This window comes from Bubalus kerabau, chromosome 21 (genome assembly GCF_029407905.1).
Source record: "Bubalus kerabau isolate K-KA32 ecotype Philippines breed swamp buffalo chromosome 21, PCC_UOA_SB_1v2, whole genome shotgun sequence".
NCBI classification, from domain to species: Eukaryota; Metazoa; Chordata; class Mammalia; order Artiodactyla; family Bovidae; genus Bubalus; species Bubalus kerabau.
This window is the reverse complement of record NC_073644.1, coordinates 25,673,610-25,692,758: the sequence shown is the minus strand read 5'-3', so window position 1 is coordinate 25,692,758 and position 19,149 is coordinate 25,673,610.

Sequence of the window (19,149 nt, the reverse complement as noted above, 5' to 3'; positions counted from 1 at the left end):
CTTCATTGTATTTCATAATGTAGATGTACCACAGCCAGTTTATTTAGCCATTCACCTGTTTATGGACATCTGGGTTGTTTCCAGTTTGGGGCTGTTACAAATAAATATGCTTTGAATACTCACATATAAGCTTGTGTGTACATGTAAGTTTACATTTCTCTTATACAAATGCCCGGGAGTATTGAATTTCTGAATGTTTAGTTTTGTGAGAGATTGCCAAACTGTTTTCCAAAGTGGATGTGTCATTTTACATTCCCTCCAACACTTCACGAGGGATCTTTTCTCTGTAGCATCAGCAGCATTTGGTGTCATCGCTGTCTTATTTTAGCCATTCTGAGAGGCATGTAGTGATACCACACTGTGGTTTTAATTTGCATTTCCTTGATGATTAATGATTTGCTTCTTTGCCATCTACATATCCTTTTTGGTCCCTGGGAGCTCAGTGGGAAAGAATCCGTCTGCCAATGAAAGGGACACGGGATTCGATCTTCGGGTCAGGAAGAACCCCTGGAGAAGGAAATAGCAACTCACTCCAGTATTCTCACCTGGAAAATCCCATGGACAGAGGAGTGTGGTGAGCTACAGTCCATGGGGCTGCAGAGAATCTGACATGACTTAGTGACTAAAGGATAACAGTCCTCTTTGATGAAGAGTTGTTTTGTTTTGTTTTTTTTTCCCATGTCTTTTGCCCATTTTCTAATTGTGAAAATTATTTTCTGACCATTAAGATTTGAGAGTTTTTAATATATTCTATATGTTAGATGTGTAGTTTGTAAATATTTTCCTTCAGTCTTAAGCTTGCTTTTTCATCTTCTTAACTGGGTCTTTCACAGAGCAAGCAGTTTTAATTTTGATGAAGTCCAGTTTATTCATTTTTTTATGGATTGTGCTTTTGGTGTCAAGGTTAAGAACATTTATGTAGGCTTAGATCCTGAAGATTGTTTCCCATTTTTTTCTAAAGGTTTCACAATTTTACATTGTACATCTAATTACATTATGTGTTATGAGTTACTTTTTGTGTAACATAAGAGATCTGGATTGAGGCTCATGTTTTTGCCTATAAGTATTCAATTACTGAAATAAAAATGTCTTCAATTTTGGCATATCTTTTTTATTTAATTAAACACACATTTACTGTGAGAAGTTACTTTGTGTGCTATATCCTCAGAAACATGTATGCAGGTCAAGAAACAATAGTTAGAACTGAATATGGAACAATGGACTGGTTCAAAATTGGGAAAGGAGTACATCAAGTTTGTATATTGTCACCCTGCTTATTTAACTTACATGCAGAGTACATCATGCGAAATGAAGGGCTATATGACTCACAAGCTGGAATCAAGATTGCTAGGAGAATTATCCACAACCTCAGATATACAGATGATACCACTCTAATGGCAGAAAGTGAAGAGGAACTAAAGAGTCTCTTGATGAGGGTGAAAAAGCTAACTTAAAACTCAGCATTAGAAAAATGAAGATCATGGCATCTGGTCCCATCACTTCCTGGCAAATAGATGGGGGGAAAGTAGAAACAGTTACAGATTTTATTTTCTTGGGCTCCAAAATCACTGCAGATGGTGAGTGCAGCCACAAAATTAAAAGACACTTGCTCCTTGGAAGAAAAGCTATGAGAAACCTAGACAGCATATTATAAAGCAGAGACATCAGTTTGCCAACAAAGCTCCATCTTGTCAAAGCTATGGTTTTTCCAGTAGTCATATATGGATGTGAGAGTTGGACCATAAAGAAAACTGAGTGCTGAAGAACTGATGCTTTTGAATGTGGCGCTGGAGAAGACTCTTGAGAGTTCCTTGGACTGCAAGGAGATCAAACCAATAAATCCTAAGGGAAATCAGTCCTGAATATTCATTGAAAGGACTGATGCTGAAGCTGAAGCTCCAATACTTTGGCCACATGATGGAAAGAGCCTACTCACTGGAAAAACCCTGATGCTGGGAAACATTGAGGGCAAGAGGAGAAGGAGGCAACATAAGATGAGATGGTCGAATGGCATCACTGACTCGATGGACATGAGTTTGACCAAACTCTGGGAGTTGGGGATAGATAGGGAAGCCTGGTGTGCTGCAGTCCGTGGGGTTGCAAAGAGTCAGACACGACTCAGTGACAACAACAACATTGTGTGCAACATGGTTAGGCAATAAAGATAGGAAAACTCATAGAATATGATCCCTGAAAGATCTTGTAGTTGAAAAGGTTCATATACAAATACTTACATTTTTAGGTTAACAGGCTTCCCTGGTAGCTCAGATGGTAAAGAATCTGCCTGCCAATGCAGGAGACCTGGATTTGATCCCTGGGTAGTGAAGATGCCCTGGAGAAGGGCATGGCAACCTATTCCAATTTACCCGGAGAATTCCATGGACAGAGGAACCTGGAAGGCTACAGTCCTGGAGGTCGCAAAGAGTCAGACAGGACTGAGCAACTAACACTTCCACTTTCATATAAACATACTCAAAATTTAGGTTAAGAGGAATACACAGAGGAAAAGGGACTTGAAAAACACAAAGGAATGCCAATAGAGTAGTATATGCTATCACTGTGGCTTAAATGAGAGATCATTAAAACAAGGGCATAAAGTCAGAAGGGAAGGAATACAGTGAAAAATATTTATGAGGAACATTTCACAGAGTCAGGCAGAGGTGATCTGGGGAGAAAGAGGGATCAAAGATTGACTCTGGATGGTAGTTTATCCGGAAAGAAAAAAAATGACCAGGTTTGAATGGGAGGAAATGAATATGTTTGAAACTTCTTGAGTTTGAAGTAGCCATTAAACATTTTGGTGGAGCAGACTCTGTCATAGTTTTCACCTATGAGGCAAATACTTCTGGGTGAATTTTATGAGAGTTTTTGAAAATTGCCAGTAATCATTTATAGCTAGGATGCTATCTATACATTCAGGTTGTACTCTTTTAAATCTTTTCAATGTTCCTTGGAAGAAAAGATATGACCAACCTAGATAGCTTATTAAGAAGCAGAGACATTACTTTGCCAACAAAGATCTGTTAGTCAAAGCTATGGTTTTTCCAGTTGTCATATATGGATGTGAGAATTGGACTATAAAGAAAGCTGAGTGCCAAAGAATTGATGCTTTTGAACTATGGTGTCGGAGAAGACTCTTGAGAGTCCCTTGGACTGCAAGGAGATCCACCAGTCCATCCTAAAGGAAATCAGTCCTGAATATTCATTTGGCCACCTGATGCGAAGAACTGATTCATTTGAAAAGACCCTGATTCTGGGAAAGATTGAAGGCGGGAGGAGAAGGGGACGACAGAGGATGAGATGTTTGGATGGCATCACCAACTCAATGGACATGAGTTTGAGTAAACACTGGGAGCTGGTGATGGACAGGGAAACCTGGCGTGGTGCAGTCCATGGGGTTGCAAAGAGTCAGACACAACTGAGTGACTGAACTGAACTGAACTTTTAAATCAAAAGCAGAAGTCATAATTCTATCATAGGAGGAAGCATTTTGTTTAATGTAAAGCCTTGGTGTTCTGGTGTATTTTAGGCTAGAGTTGGAAATGGAGTGATTCTGATTACAAATTGTGTTAAAGAGGTTTGAGTTTTTTTTGTTTGTTTGTTTGTTTGTTTTTTAATGCTTCAATTTTCTCATCAATGAAATGGGTGTATTTATAACCCTATGGCTTACAAGATTGCAGTGAGGACCAAAGGAGATGATCAGAAGCCCAAAGTACTTTATCTATAATAAAACTTTAGCACATATTAGTTCCTTTTTCCCTATAAGGTATTTTTGACATCATTGAGAATAATGTTTGAAAACATTAAGGAGAGGAACCCTTCTTTCAAATGAAGGCTTATTCAGACTTGGAAAACAAGTAAAAGCAAAGTTGTCTCCTCCTTACCCAAATTCTCAATTACAGGAACAATGTGTGATATTAGGGCTCTTCAGAAATCGCTGCTGCTGCTGATGCTGCTAAGTCACTTCAGTCGTGTCTGACTCTGTGCGACCCCAAAGACGGCAGCCCACCAGGCTCCCCCATCCCTGGGATTCTCCAGGCAAGAACACTGGAGTGGGTTGCCATTTCCTTCTCCAATGCATGAAAGAGAAAAGTGAAAGTGAAGTCGTTCAGTCATGTCCGACTCTTAGCGACCCCATGGACTGCAGCCCACCAGGCTCCCCCGTCCATGGGATTTTTCAGGCAAGAGTACTGGAATGGGGTGCCATTGCCTTCTCTGTCAGAAATCACTAATATCAATAAATCCTCAATTTAAAGATGAGAAAACTGGTTGAAAGAGGTAAAAACAGTTTCCTCAAGTGACATGGTTTGCTGGAGACAAATCTTGATCTATCTCCCACCTTATGAACTCCCTATTATAAAATATTCTGAAATACCATAGCATGAGTATGACTCAAATAACATTGGCTACAATTACAGTTCCAAAAGAAACTGGTGTGTTTTAAGTGTTCTTTGAGGTGCAGGAGCATTCCTATTTCTTGTGGTCTCCAAATCACCATTGTGACGAGCAAACTTCTTTTTCATAGGTATGCTTTGATGTATTTAAGAAATGGGCTTTATGTGCCCAGTTTAGATAAAAGATGACCATGATGTTCTTTCTGTCCCTCTCTCTTAACAGCCAGTGTTGGCAAACATTTTATGTTTGAGAGAGCTTGGAAGATCGTGTCCTTGGGCAGCAGTTCCAAACATGGAGTTACCCAGGGAACGCTTTTAAATAATGTATTCTGAAACTCAGTCCTTGAAGATTCTGAGGCAATAGATCTGAAGTGGATCTTTAGAACTCATCTTTTAAAGCTCCCCAGGTGAAGCTAGGACTTGAGGACCTTCCTCATCTTGTGAAATTCCCAGGTGGGGCAAGAATTTGAGGACCATTGCCCCGGGATTGCCAGTGCTATTCTCCTAGTGTTTCCTTTCTAGGTAACTCTTGTTTTTGAACACTTAATAACTTTGCCCAGATCTTCTCTCTAGTTCAGAACTAGGTCGTAGTCTGTTCCATCTGAGTCAGCCTGTGCCCGTTCATCAAACTTTTTCCATGAGTAACATCTTAGAGGGAAAAGATGGCATCAGCTTGGCAGTAACAACAATAATAACAACAAAATAAAACCTTTGCTTATTGAGTCCTCACTATGTGACCTGTGAATTCTTGGTGTTTTGCTTGTATTTTTTCTGATGGCAGAAATCTGAACCATACACCTTTATTTGCAACAGCTTAATATTTCAAAGAGAACAGTTGATTACTCTTTTCTCTGCTGTATGCTCCTCTCCCAGCTTCCCTCACTTTCTCCCCAGCAGCCTGCCGAGTGCTCATGCCCAGATCTAGGTATTTCCCCTGACATCCCATAACCAATCCAGCAGTGAATTCTGCCAGCCGTGCCATCAAAATACATGCCAGTCTAACCACTTCTCAGCTGTTCTACCAAGAGCCATTCAATCCAAGTCACTATGATTTTTTTTTTCTCTATTATTTTGGTAGCTGGCTAACTGGACTTCCTGTTCTACTTTTCATTTCATGGCTAGTTTTTCAGAGATAAAGCAAGAATAATTCAATGAAAGGGCAAATCAGAGATGTTCATCCATCATCCTGAAACTTTCAGTCACTTCCTGTCACATTTAAGTTAGAAGTTTATTGTCCTTACCAAGTATTACCACAAGTACTACGTGATCGAGTCTCTCTCTTCTCATGTCATAGTCCTTGCCCTCTTCCCTATGCGTCACTTTTGTTCAGTGGCTCAGTCGTGTCCTACTCTTTGAGACCCCATGGACTGCAGCACACCAGGCTTTCCTGTCCTTCACCATCTCCCAGAGTTTGCTCAAGCTTATATCCATTGAGTCAATGATGTCATCCAACTATCTTATCCTCTGTCACCCCTTCTCCTCCTACCTTCAATCTTTCCCAACATCAGAATGTTTTCTAATGAGTTGGCTCATCGCATCAGGTGGCCAAAGGATTTACTTCACTCCTGTTCTCTAAATAAACCAAGCTTTTGCTGACCTCAGGGCCTTTGCACCTGCTGTTTCCCACAACTCATTTCCCATAGCTAGGCTTCTGTTCCCCTAGAGCTTCCCACAGCTCACTCTTCTACTTCACACAGGTCTCTGTTCAAATATCATTCTCAGTAAGACCTTCTCTGCCCATTCTATCTGTAATAGTCCACCTGCCACATTGTATCCCTTTTCCTTTACTTGTCTGTATAACCTTTATGACTACCTACCACTGTAGCGTACATTTCTTTAATAATAATTTTTTTTCCTATTTTTTTTTTCTTGGAATGAACTACAAGGCATGTATGGGATCTCCGTTCTGTGACCAGGGATCGAACCCACACTCTCTGCATTTGAAGCCCAGAGTCTTAACTACTGGGCCACCAGTGAAGTTTCAACATACATTTATTTGGTTGTTTATTGTCTCTCTCCCCAACTAGAATGCACACTCTGTGGGGGAGGGGTTCTGTCTGTGTCTGCTCCCCTTTGTGTGCCTAGCGCTTGGCACCTAGTCAGGGCCCGTTACGTATGTGTTGAATAAATGAATGAATGAATCAGTATAGCAGTTGTTTTCCTTCTGGGTTATCCACAGCATGCTTTTGATTCTTGCCCCTCAGATGTACATGGAATGCTTGTAAAATTTAGATGACAGAAGTCTTGATCTCTGTCAATCATTTTATTCATGGTCTTGTTTGCCTTTTGTTATTGCTCTTTAATATTTATAAAGAACACAGCCATTCCTAGGACAGCTAGTCTTGAGAATACTTTACTATTATCCCCCTATTCTGAAGGTGTCAGACTTTGCTCCTGGCCTTTACTCCAGGGCTGTCAGATTTAAATTGAATGAGGGGGGCAGACAACATCCCGTCAGGCATGTCCCACAGAAAGGGAAAGACTCCAGCCACACTTACTGTCTCTGCCAGACCTGTATAGAACCACCAGAGAGAGGGAAACTTTACCGAAATGATAAAAATGCTGACTCTGGGACCTTAGGCGAATATTCCTTCCTACTTCTCACACTTGAAGCAGACAGATGGGCGAGTTTGCTTCCTCTCTCGTGCACGGCTTCCTCGTCCACTATGAGCCGTGCTTTACAGGAAGTGTTGCGTGTGGTCCATGCTCACTGATGCTGAAATACCAGTGCAGCTCTGTCCTCTTCTTATTCGTGCTCAGAACATTTGTTTTATGACACACGAGAGCCAGCAAGTGTGCTCAAGTGCAAACAGACCCATATGTAGGTTGGGTGGAAGGGCTCTTTGTGGAAAGCCAGCTCTCACCACAGTGCACCCACACACAGACCCTTGGAAGGCTGGCAGCTCTGCTGAAGGAGAAGGGGCCAGCTTGCCAGCGGGCATCCTGCCATCAGAGCAGATGGGCCCAAGCCCAGGCAGCAGCAGAACACGCATGTCCGCTCTGGCCGCAAGCGTATTTCTCATTTGTCTTTAATTTACAGGAGACAAATTCTTGCTCAGAAAGGCTAAGTTTACAGAGTAGGAGTCAGGAGGGAAGCAAAGAAATCAAAATTTTCATCTCATGTAGTGAAACTTAGAGTTGCTTGTTATAGACCCTCTTCAATCCCAAAGCCCTCATCACTGGAGGGGATGCCTGTCTTGCTCCAGCAGTTTCTCATTTGCTAAATAACTAGGTGGGCTTCCCAGGTGTCACTGCTGGGGCTGCTGCTAAGTCGCTTCAGTCGTGTCCGACTCTGTGCGACTCCATAGACAGCAGCCCACCAGGCTCTCCCGTCCCTGGGATTTTCCAGGCAAGAACACTGGAGTGGGTTGCCATTTCCTTCTCCAATGCATGAAAGTGAAAAGTGAAAGTGAAGTCACTGAGTCTTGTCTGACTCTTAGCGACCCCATGGACCACGGTCCACCAGGCTCCTCCGTCCATGGTATTTTCCAGGCAAGAGTACTGGGGTGGGGTGCCATTGCCTTCTCTACCAGGTGTCACTAGTGGTCACGAACCCACCTGTCAATGCAGGAGACATAAGAAACTTGGGTTCAATCCCTGGGTCGGGAAGATCTCGTGGAGAGGGCATAGCAACCCACGCCAGTATTCTTGCCTGGAGAATCCCGTGGACAGAGGAACCTGGCAGACTACAGTCCAGAACAGACTGTGCATGCAACTCACTAGGTAGCCTAATCTTTTCAAAAAAGTCCAGAAATCTATGAAAGGGACTTCCCTGGTGGTCCAGTGGTTAAGAATCCACTTTCCAATGCAAGGAATGTGGGTTTAATCCTCAGTCGGGGAACTAAGATCCCGCATACCACGGGGCAACTAAACCCCCATAATGCAACCACTAAGCACTGAGCCCGCTGGCCACAACTAAGATCTGATGAAGCCAGATAAATAAATAGATTATTTTTAAGAAATATCTGGAAGGGGAAGGGAGGAGAGGGTGAGAGGAAAAAAAAAAAAGAAATATTTGGAAGAATCACTGCATGCAATGAAGCTAATTTTACCAACATATTCGTTACTTGAAAATATTATGACAGTTACTCTCCAAAACTATTTTTCCTCATTTTAGTTTCCCATTTTAATATAAAAAGAGCTCAATTTCTTTTCCTGCTGACTTAAAAAGATGACTATATGTTGATAAGACTAAGATGACAGTATAAGCAAAAATATTGGCACTTTGAAAGTCTGTTTTAATATTACTTGTGCACTGTCCTATTTGCCCAAATGGAAAACTTGAAAGAGAAAAGGATAACTGTGATTATTGAGAAATATACAGACCTCTTAGATGATTTATAAGTATTGTATCCATCTGAATAGCAATGAAAAAAATAAACTTCTCACAGTCCCTACATATACTTCATGGGCACATTATAATAATATTCACTTTTATATTTTATATAAAATAAGGTGTTTTATATTTTATATAAAAAGGTGCCTATACACAGCTTATATTCCCCACACAGTTTTCACATATATTATCTCACTTGAGCCTCGCTATAACCATGTGAGGCAAGTGAAACAGGCCTGTTGGTCTCACTGTGCAGTTGAGGACACTTCTGTGCGGGTAGAATGACTCAAGCTCAGACTTCAAGATCATTTGCCTTTTATCATTGGAACTTCAGTTTAGAGGTTGTTGTAAAATAAGAAATTATATAGTGATGGCTTCTAAATTTTCATAGTCTTTACAGTCTTGCTTTCTTGTTTTAATTTTTTTTAAAGAAATATACACATACTTTTATTTTTTAAATAGCATTTGCTTTATTATTGCAAAAGTAAGTAGATGGGGAAACAGTGGAAGCAGTGTCAGACTATTTTTGGGGGCTCCAAAATCACTGCAGATGGTGATTGCAGACATGAAATTAAAAGACGCTTACTCCTTGGAAGGAAAGTTATGACCAACCTAGATAGCATATTCAAAAGCAGAGACATTACTTTGCCAACAAAGGTCCGTCTAGTCAAGGCTATGGTTTTTCCAGTGGTCATGTATGGATGTAAGAGTTGGACTATAAAGAAAACTGAGTGCCGAAAAATTGATGCTTTTGAGCTGTGGTTTTGGAGAAGACTCTTGAGAGTCCTCTGGACTGCAAGGAGATCCAACCAGTCCATTCTTAAGGAGATCAGCCCTGGATGTTCATTGGAAGGACTGATGCTAAAGCTGAAACTCCAGTACTTTGGCCACCTCATGCGAAGAGTTGACTCATTGGAAAAGACTCTGATGCTGGGAGGGATTGGGGGCAGGAGGAGAAGGGGACGACAGAGGATAAGATGGCTGGATGGCATCACCGACTCAATGGACATGGGTTTGAGTGAACTCCGGGAGATGGGAATGGACAGGGAGGCCTGGCGTGCTGCAATTCATGGGGTCACAAAGAGTCAGACACGACTGAGTGACTGAACTGAACTGAATAGTTTATTATTTTGAAAAGAAAAAATAATAAGCAATTATATATAAATAATAGGCAATGAAAAAACACCAATCAATGGTAGCTAACTCATGATAAATATTGTTCCAGCATTTTTTTCAGGTAGGTATGTAGGTAACTAAATCAGTAAATGAGAGAGATACAGATAGATAGAACAATAATCATTTTGAATGAAAACAAGATCATACTGTTGTAGCATGTTAAACTTTGTTTTTATCACTGAATGTATTATAAATGTCTTCATTATCTACAAGTATTACTGTGTGACATCCCTTTTGATGATTAAATAATATTCTATTATATGAACTTACAATTTACTTGACATTTGGTTTATCTCTGTTTTTCATTATCAGATAGAGTATCTTTATAATCCTGTTGTTAAATTCTGTGAGCATCTATCTCAACTGATTTATTTATATCTAACTCCTAGAAATGGAGTCTCTAGATCAAAGGGTATATATACTTTTAATATTTTATACTACATTGACAGATTACCTTCCTGAATTGTTTTCTCAATATATAGTTTTACAGCCAGGTGAGACAGCCCTTTTCTTTCAACCTCACCAGTACTAAGCATTAGCATTTTAATACTTGACATAACAGTTTACATTTTTATGTTGTGGCTTATGCTTACACTTCTTTAAACAAGATAAGGTTGAACATTTTTTCAGTGTTTTGAGGATAGTTAATTTACTCTGTGATTTGCCTCCTACTCTGCATTTTTCCACAGGGTGTATCTTTTTGTTGTTGCTTTATAAAAACTTTATATATTAAGGAGTTAAATTTTGTTATGCATGTTTCAGTCACTTTTATCATGTTAAAATGTATTCTTTTCTTTTGTCTTTTACTATCAGATTTTATTAATCATGAAAGAATGTTGAATTTTCAGTCTGTTGAGATGATTGTGGCTTAATTAATCTTTTTAATATGTAGAAATGTATTAATCAACTTCCCACTTGCTTTCTTTTATTTTGTTAATGAAACATGACATACGGGGAACAAATGGAGACATAAGGGGAACTCTTATGTCTCAAGCATCTTGGCCACTGTCTGCAAAGTCGATATTCTGGGGCTGCTACATTTGTTTTTGACAACAGTCAAGTCTTCTAGGGCTTTGAGTAATTACCAAATGTGCAAAATATTTGAATAATCCTGCTGATGGTTGTTCTGATCCTTCTTCACTGCATTCTCTATCAATTCCATTTAGAGATTTTAAAACAATATCCCTGCTTAAGAGAACTTTTAGTACTTTTGTTGTTTTACAAACTCAGTGGGTGACTGCCAAAATCAGTGATAAATAAAACTCTGTAGTAAATTGCTGTGCTCTGTGGATGCATTGTATGAAAACACCCTTGTGAAAAAAATATACATTTCATTTTGTACCACTATGCCTAACTTTGTGATTTTTCTTTCCCAGCTGAAAATACTGAGTTCTTATTTTGACATGCTAGCAAACAGCACACCTTAATCCCTGTTTACATTTACCATTAAAAATTATAGATTTTTGCTTTTGGAACTGAACCTAATAATGCAATTTTAAAGTCTTCAGAACCAATCAAAAATCTCTTGAAATTAAGTTCACTTAAAGAAATCCAGAAAACCACTCTCCTCATGAAACTTGGTAGGATATCATCTGACTCCTGTTATAAATAGCCTGTTTGAAGAGATAGCAGTAAGTTAAATTATGAAAAATTTTCCAAGTAATTTATATCCATTTCTGAATTTGGACAGGGCAGAATTATATATATATATTTTTATGGTGGCTGATGCTCTGTTATGCAAAGATAGTGGGCCTTTTCTGTTGTCAATGGTTTGCAGAAAAATTATACTTTTTAAGACTTCGAAGAGGCGCAAGATGATTTTTTTTAAAGGTTTATACATTGCTCAGAATCTAAGTGAAAAATATTCCAAGAAGCTGTGACAGCCCAGCCATATGTGTCTGTAGAGGACTAAATTTCATCACTTGTGCAGAGAGCCTTGCACTCAATAGCAAGTGAGTTTGGGGCATCCTGGAGCTAGATATAAGAGATGAATTCTATCGTAGATTGGATGACAGCTACATTTCTAAAACCCACTAGTTCCTTAATTCTGTCTTGAGGCCTGAGAAAAGGAAACAATTAAATTCAACACATACCCAAGGTGACACATTTTTGAAAGGAATCAGATTTGATGTCAGCTTTATAGTACATGGGGAAATAGTCACTCTCAGAAGAAGTGGAGTTCTCTGTTGCTCAGTCCTCAAAGTCTGCATGAATCCCCAAAGAATAATGAGCAAAGTGAGAATGAATAAGTACTCTACTCCTTAAGACATCAAGGTGTCCGGTAGTGTAGACAGATCAATAGCATTTGCTTCTCCCTTTCCAGAAAAAAAAAAAAAAAGCACTGAACCACTAAGGCAGGGATTGTCATTCCTCCACCAGCCTCTCCCTTTCCTCTCCCTTTCTGTTTTTTCTCCATCTCAGGTCCTCCTTTATCACCTCTGCTGCTCTTGCAGCATCTTCTGTCTGATTCCTAGAGTTTATCAGTGCCTAACTTACACTGTTCTAAATGTGATCTATCCCCATTTGAGGGATTTTAGACTTTTGGTACATAAGTTTTATAAAAGCATTGTGAGACCAGAGGTTCCGCATCCTTCAGATCTTTTGTTGAAAGAGACTCTATTCAGCAGTCATATTGTTCTGTAGTGGGCCTTTCCACTATTCAAAGAAAACCACTCCTCAGACATACAGTGGAAGAACTAGAGATAAATAATTCCTCAATACAGTTTGATTGATTCAGAAAGAGCCAAAAAGTTTTAGTGGAAACTAAAGAGAATGAGATTTCTAAGAATTCCCGTGGAATTATATTTGGACATAATGAAAACAGAAAAAGCAATAGATTGACTAGCCAAGGTGCTACCAAGAATTTTAAATTATCTATGCATCTGTTTCCTCATTCATGCATTCATCTTCCCTGAGAAGAGGTTAATACCATCTCCACATCACAAAGCTGAAGCTAAGCTGTGTTCCCCTGAGGTCTAGCCCAGTTACTGTTTATTGTAGATTACTAGGCGTTGTAGGATTATGATGGTTTGTACATCCTTGAGCTGAGCATTCGTTTGGAACACTGAGCCATGTTCTGTAGCAGAATGTTTGCTAGTAGAAAGGACTGGTTGATGACATGTGCTAAAAGAACATGACCCCACATGTTCTGGTTAAAAGCCGAACACCCATTATTCACTTGGGCTTTTATTGTTCGAGTCTTGAGAGATTAGCAAATCTTCATAAAATTTTGTTTCACACAGAAGTAACAGAGTACTTAAAGAGAAACGATTGTGATTTAATAACTTTTGTCTTCTTGAGAATGCTCTCCTTCCACTCTTTGAGGTAAGATTGATTGATTGAAAGTAGATTGAACATAAAGCGCCCTTAGGTGGTAGTGCAGTGTTCCAGTTATGGGCAGGGACCCACATGGACTGAACTCACAGCCCAGCATGTAACCCTTAATGGGTTGTGTGCTCTTGGGAAATTTTGCTTAGAAATGTTCACCTCTGAAAATGAGAATCATAATAGTGCCTACATCATAGGACCGTGGTGAGTATATGTATGCTGAATGCAAAATGCTGAGAAAAGTTCCTGGCACTTTTTCTAAAATATTTGCAATTATTATTAGAATTAACCAATAAAAGAAAACTGCTACATCTCTAGGTTTAAATCATCAAAGAAATATATTAATTCTAATAATGAAAGTATGTAAAATTATAATTCTGTTGAGTGGACTTCATAGAGTTGATTCAGTCCCATGCAAACAATATCTGACTCTCCAGCATAAGAAGTTCACACTTCTATTTATTTGAGGATACCCAATTTGTACTCTTTCTCATTCTTAACATTTTAATGTTTTTCTTAATGAGCAAGAGAAGAGATGCCATTTCTATGGAGGCGGTTTCTGTTCCTCAGTCTACTTTTTGATATAAAGTTGGAACATCATTTTGCACATGAATGTGGCTCTCATTGGCAAGGCACACTGGGATGATCTTTTGGCTCCAGACATTCAAATCTAGGGCAGGATTTAATGGAAGCCTTGCTTTTCCTGCTATTTTTCTCAGGCTTATCACTTTTTAAGCATTTGGTCATAACATTTCCTCTCTTCTGTCTCTACACCTGTTCTTTCTGTGTCTCTCCCATATAAGTACACATGATATATACGGATACATGGACATGTGGTGTGTTTGTGCATATGTGTGTGCATGTTGCCATACTAGGATCTAGTGGTTAAGTTCTTTCTCCTAAAGCAGAGTAGCAGTCAGACTGATTAGACAAGAACTCAAAAGGTCATTTAGGCAAATCCTTTTATTTCAAGTAACCCTTCCCACAAACCAAGGGGAATTGTCTACTCATCAAGAAATAGATTTTTTTTCTATCTTCCCTTAGTCCTGTACAAAAGTATATTTTTAGTGGTTCACCAGATGCTGCCAACAATGATAAAGAATGGCATTTTAATAGTAGACATTATTGATATAGACAGAAACCTCAGTGAAACAAGACAATGTTCCATTTTGTTTTTGTTCAAGGCCCTGAGCTTCCTACAAAAAAGGTGAAATCATATAAATGGCAAACAAATCTATATTTGGAGTGAAGACACATTGTTACTAGCTTAATTCCTCTGGTTTTTGACTTGCATATTTGACCTATCATTTTTAGAAGTTATTTTCATTGTAAATAACAAAAATAAAAGCCTGGAAAAGTATTTCTGTAGCATCAATTGCATCATCCAAGCTCAGAGAAAAGTCATTGGTAAGACAGAGTTTGGAGCACCCAAATTTCAGTTATTAAACTGTTACTTAAATCACTAAATCAGGATAAGTAAATGCAGATCCTGCAGTCAAACAAAATCCCAAGTTGCTTGAGCCTCTTAGCGAGTTCGACAAAGTCACCTCTTTGGGGGAAATCCTTTGTGAATTCCTTCTTTATGTAAAGTGATTTAGACCCCTGTTGTCCACTGAAAATGCTTTTATACCCAGCCTTTAATCAAAGGATTTGCAAGATGAGTGTTTTCTCTTTTTGGAGCACACAAAAATGTTAATATACTTGCTACTGTGATTAATTTATTATTTAATTCTATGTCTATTTCCTCTATGTAATGAATTAGAGTCTCCATGCTTCTGTCTAAGAAACCCATTTGTTTCTAGTATATGGTTGCTGTAAAAGCATGCCCTTGAAACTTGGATTTCCTCCACAGCTATTATACATTAGATAAGACCTCAAAATTAGACAATTGACTGAACTGAGGGAACCTATGGAAAATTTATTAGAATTGACTATGAAAGTTTCTCGAAACCAAAGAAGAGCATTAACTTCATAACCTGGAGTTTGTTCCATCAAAAATTCTAGAATTGTCAATCCAGTTTGTAGTGCTAGAGGAACAGTTATGGGTTAGTCATAGCAGCTCGTACAACAGTGAATGGATAGAAAGCAGAACATGGAAGTCTTAGTAAATATAAATCATAGAGATAGTGCCTTGTTAGTTCACCTTGAGAAGCTCCAAATACATTCATTTATTTTCTTCTGATTTAAATAAAGCTAAGTAAGTGATGATTTACACTCTGGGTAACTGAAGAGTTTTAGGTAATCTACTTTCTAAAAGAAAAACACCATCCATAATTAGTACATTCATGCCATGCTGCATAATGAGATCAATCTTCATAGGTGCAAGGCCTAGTAAATTGTCTACAAAAAATGCCTTTTCACCATCAGGATTTGTTGTAGCCCTTACACGAATGACCAATTGGGTAAATACTTCTGTTTTAAACTTGAGTCTTTATTTTCCTTGAGAAGTTGGAAAACATAGAATATGGCTCAAATTTGAACTGACTGGTTGAAAGCTTTGGGTCATTTTAACAAATTGCTGCATTTCCATGGTTGATGGCTGTGGCAGAATTTATTTTGTCACACCCAGTACCTATGACTCTGGCTTCCCTCGTGGCTCAGTTGGTAAAGAATCTGCATGCAATGCAGGAGACCTGGGTTTGATCCCTGGGTCAGGAAGAGACCCTGGAGAAGGAAATAGCAACCCACTCCAGTACTCTTGCTTGGAGAATTCCATGGATGAAGGAGCCAGGCAGGGTACAGTCCATGGGATCGCAAAGAATCAGACACGACTGTGTGACTAAGTTCTACTTCTACCCAGTACCCAATCCCACCCCTACTCACTTACCTGTCCCTACACTATAGGCTGTAAAGTTTATGGATTGTCTTTTCTAGTCTCCCTTGTAAGTATGGGTGACAATGTGACACAGTTCTAACCACTGAGAGGTAGGTGGTTGTGCACTGGCAGTGCCTTGGCTCCATTTCCTTTCCTCCTGCTTGGATCAACAGCAGAATGGGTGGAGCAGCAGCAACCATCGTGACACCAAGAGGAAAAGACTTTGAGAGATATTACATCCAACACGTTTGAACAACTAAACTCGATCTGGTGATTGCCTGCATCTAGAATCCTTGGTATCTGAATTTTTGAACTCTGTATACATATATAAATGTCTCTATAGGTGAAGGCCTCTGTCCTTCATCCTACTAAATAGAATGGAATAACTTCATCATCAGAAGTACTGATTCACTTGTTCATTCATTATTCATTACATTATAGCATATGACTGAAGTCAGCATACAATATGGCTAAGTAAAATAAATTTTTAATAATGAGAATTATAGGGCAAAGAGAATATAATGGTTGAAAAGTGAAATAAAGCCAGGAAAACACAAAAATGTATCTAAAAGTTTTATATATATATATTTAGAGATTAGACAAAAATTTGGCTCAAATTCTAGCATCCAGTGCAAAGGAGTATACATAATGAATTATACAATTTACAGTGTACATGAGAGAGAAACAAACCAGTTGCTTAGCAGAGGGCTGACTGCTGCTGACTAGGAAGTGATAGAGACATTTCCCCCATGGACCGTCACAAAGTGGTCATTGTGTCTCATAGGGAACAAAATCTTCAACTGTTTTCATACAGTTACATGTTTTATAGGGCTTTTTTTTTTTTTTCTTGGACTATCTCTTAATTTATGCTGATGTTATCTGCCAAATTGCACTTTAATGAAAACAACTTTATAAGTCACCAGTAGGATACAATATCAGTTCATTTTGCTCTAAAAGTCTAGTTTAGTCCAGAGTATAGCCAGGAGTATTCAGGAAAATGGAATGTGAGAATGTGATCAGAAAGTACACCTTCAGTAGTCGCTGTCAACCAAAGTTTGGTAGCTATTAACAGGTGCTGAGTCACAAAATGTTTATCGTTGGTTTCTACCATATAGTAAAGTGCATCAGCTATACATACATCTCCTCTTTTATTTTAGATTTCCTTCCCATTTAGGTCACCACAGAGCACTTGAATAGACTTCCCTGAGCTGTTTGATAGGTTCTCATTAGTTACCTCTTTATACATAGTATCAATAGTATGTGTATGTCAGTCCCAATCTCCCAATTCATCTCACCTCCTTCTTCCCCAATTGGAGTCCATATGTTTGTTCTGTATGTCTGTGTCTCTATTTCTGTTTTGCAGGTCAGATAATCTATACAATTTTTCTAGATTCAGCATACAAAATATTTTTAATAAATGTAACTATGAGGGCTTTCCTGGATTCTCTGAAAAGACAGATAAGATGGCATGTTCCTTTCACACTCTGAGGTTATAAATGAAGGGAAGAGATGTATAAATCCCTCTAAGCCACCTTATCCTTGAGAAAATACTTGTTGATCATGGCGTTTGGGACTCTTGCTCATGGAAGTTGGAGAGTGACTTGGTTGGCCAGCCCACTGTCTTCCAGGGCAGAGCAAACTCCCACAGTGGCCAATCAAAGCCTGATTCCCAGAACAAGGATGTGAGCATCATCAAAGCTAATATATCCTAGTTTTGGAATTTAAAAAATGATGACGTTTTAATAAAAACAGTAAGTCTTTTTAATGGACCATTTACTCTTGTTCCTCTTGTGTTCATGCTTCATCAATCTAGGCGTCTTTCTCTTTCAAGAGAAATGAAATCCTGATTAAGTTGTGTCATATTCATAACTTGAAATCTGTCTCCAACATCATGTTTAGTGTCTTCCCACCAATACCCTTCTTTTTCTTCATTTTCCCTATCTTCGCATCCACCCAACCCCTCATCTCTGCTTTTTTATTATATTATCATACATGGAAAAGCAACCTGAATAATTCTATTAATATATACCACTACTACTAATAAAGCTAAATTACTGGGGATTTACTATGTACCAAATCTTTGCTAAGCTCTTCTACATATATTAAGTCATTTAACCTGTGTAGTAATGCTATAAAGAAGATAATGATCTTTATCCCAAGTTTTCTGACACAGAAGATTTTGGAAGTCACATTAAATAGTAGAACCAAAATTCAAATCCAAGCTATCTTATACAGCACTGTCATTCTTAACCATTCTGCTTTTAGAAGTCCAGCTGACAAAGTATAGAATAAAAGTTCTTTGCCCCCGTTACCAAGGAATCAGCAGAGAATGGCTCCTCCTAGAATGTCAGCAGCCCCTGGTCTCCCTCCGTCTCCCTGACCTCTGCTGTGTCCCTCTCTCAGATCACAGTCTACAGCATATTTCAGATGTCTGGTCGAATATTTCTGTGCAATCATACAGCAGCTAGAACTTGTGCAATTTGTTTTTCTAATGCTTTATCATTACGGCAGCTCCTGGAAAGCCACTGATACAAGGTAGAGGCGATTGCACAGTCACTTAGGTCAAATCCTGAGTCTGAATGGAACCACAGTATTAACATTGAAGGACACATGAGAAACGTAGTTTGGTTACAAGTGTCTGCCTCTGTGTAGACGTTGTATGTTTCCACTCTGAGTGTAATTTATGATGCTTTGGAGGCATCATGAGCTTACACTAGTGAAACCATCAGAGGACCATCAGATGGTCAGGAGATAAAGATTCCAGTCCAGCTCTCCCAGGCTGTCTCTGTGACTTTAAATTGGCCTTTGTTTCCTCATCTCTCTTAGAAATACTCATGACTCTGCTGGGACTTCCCACTGCATTAGTGTTGGGAAGACATGATTAAATAAGCTATTTTTTCCTTTGAAAATGTAAAACTATCATTTATAAGTAAATGATACAAAAGCATTTTACTCTCTTCTGCATTTTATCTGCACGTCCATTATCTAGATTATAACTCTCTGCTCTTTTTTTTTGCTATCACTTTATTCATTGGGCTATACTCTGTTGGGTTGGCCCAAAAGTTCATAAGATATATGGAAAAACCCAAACAAACCTTATG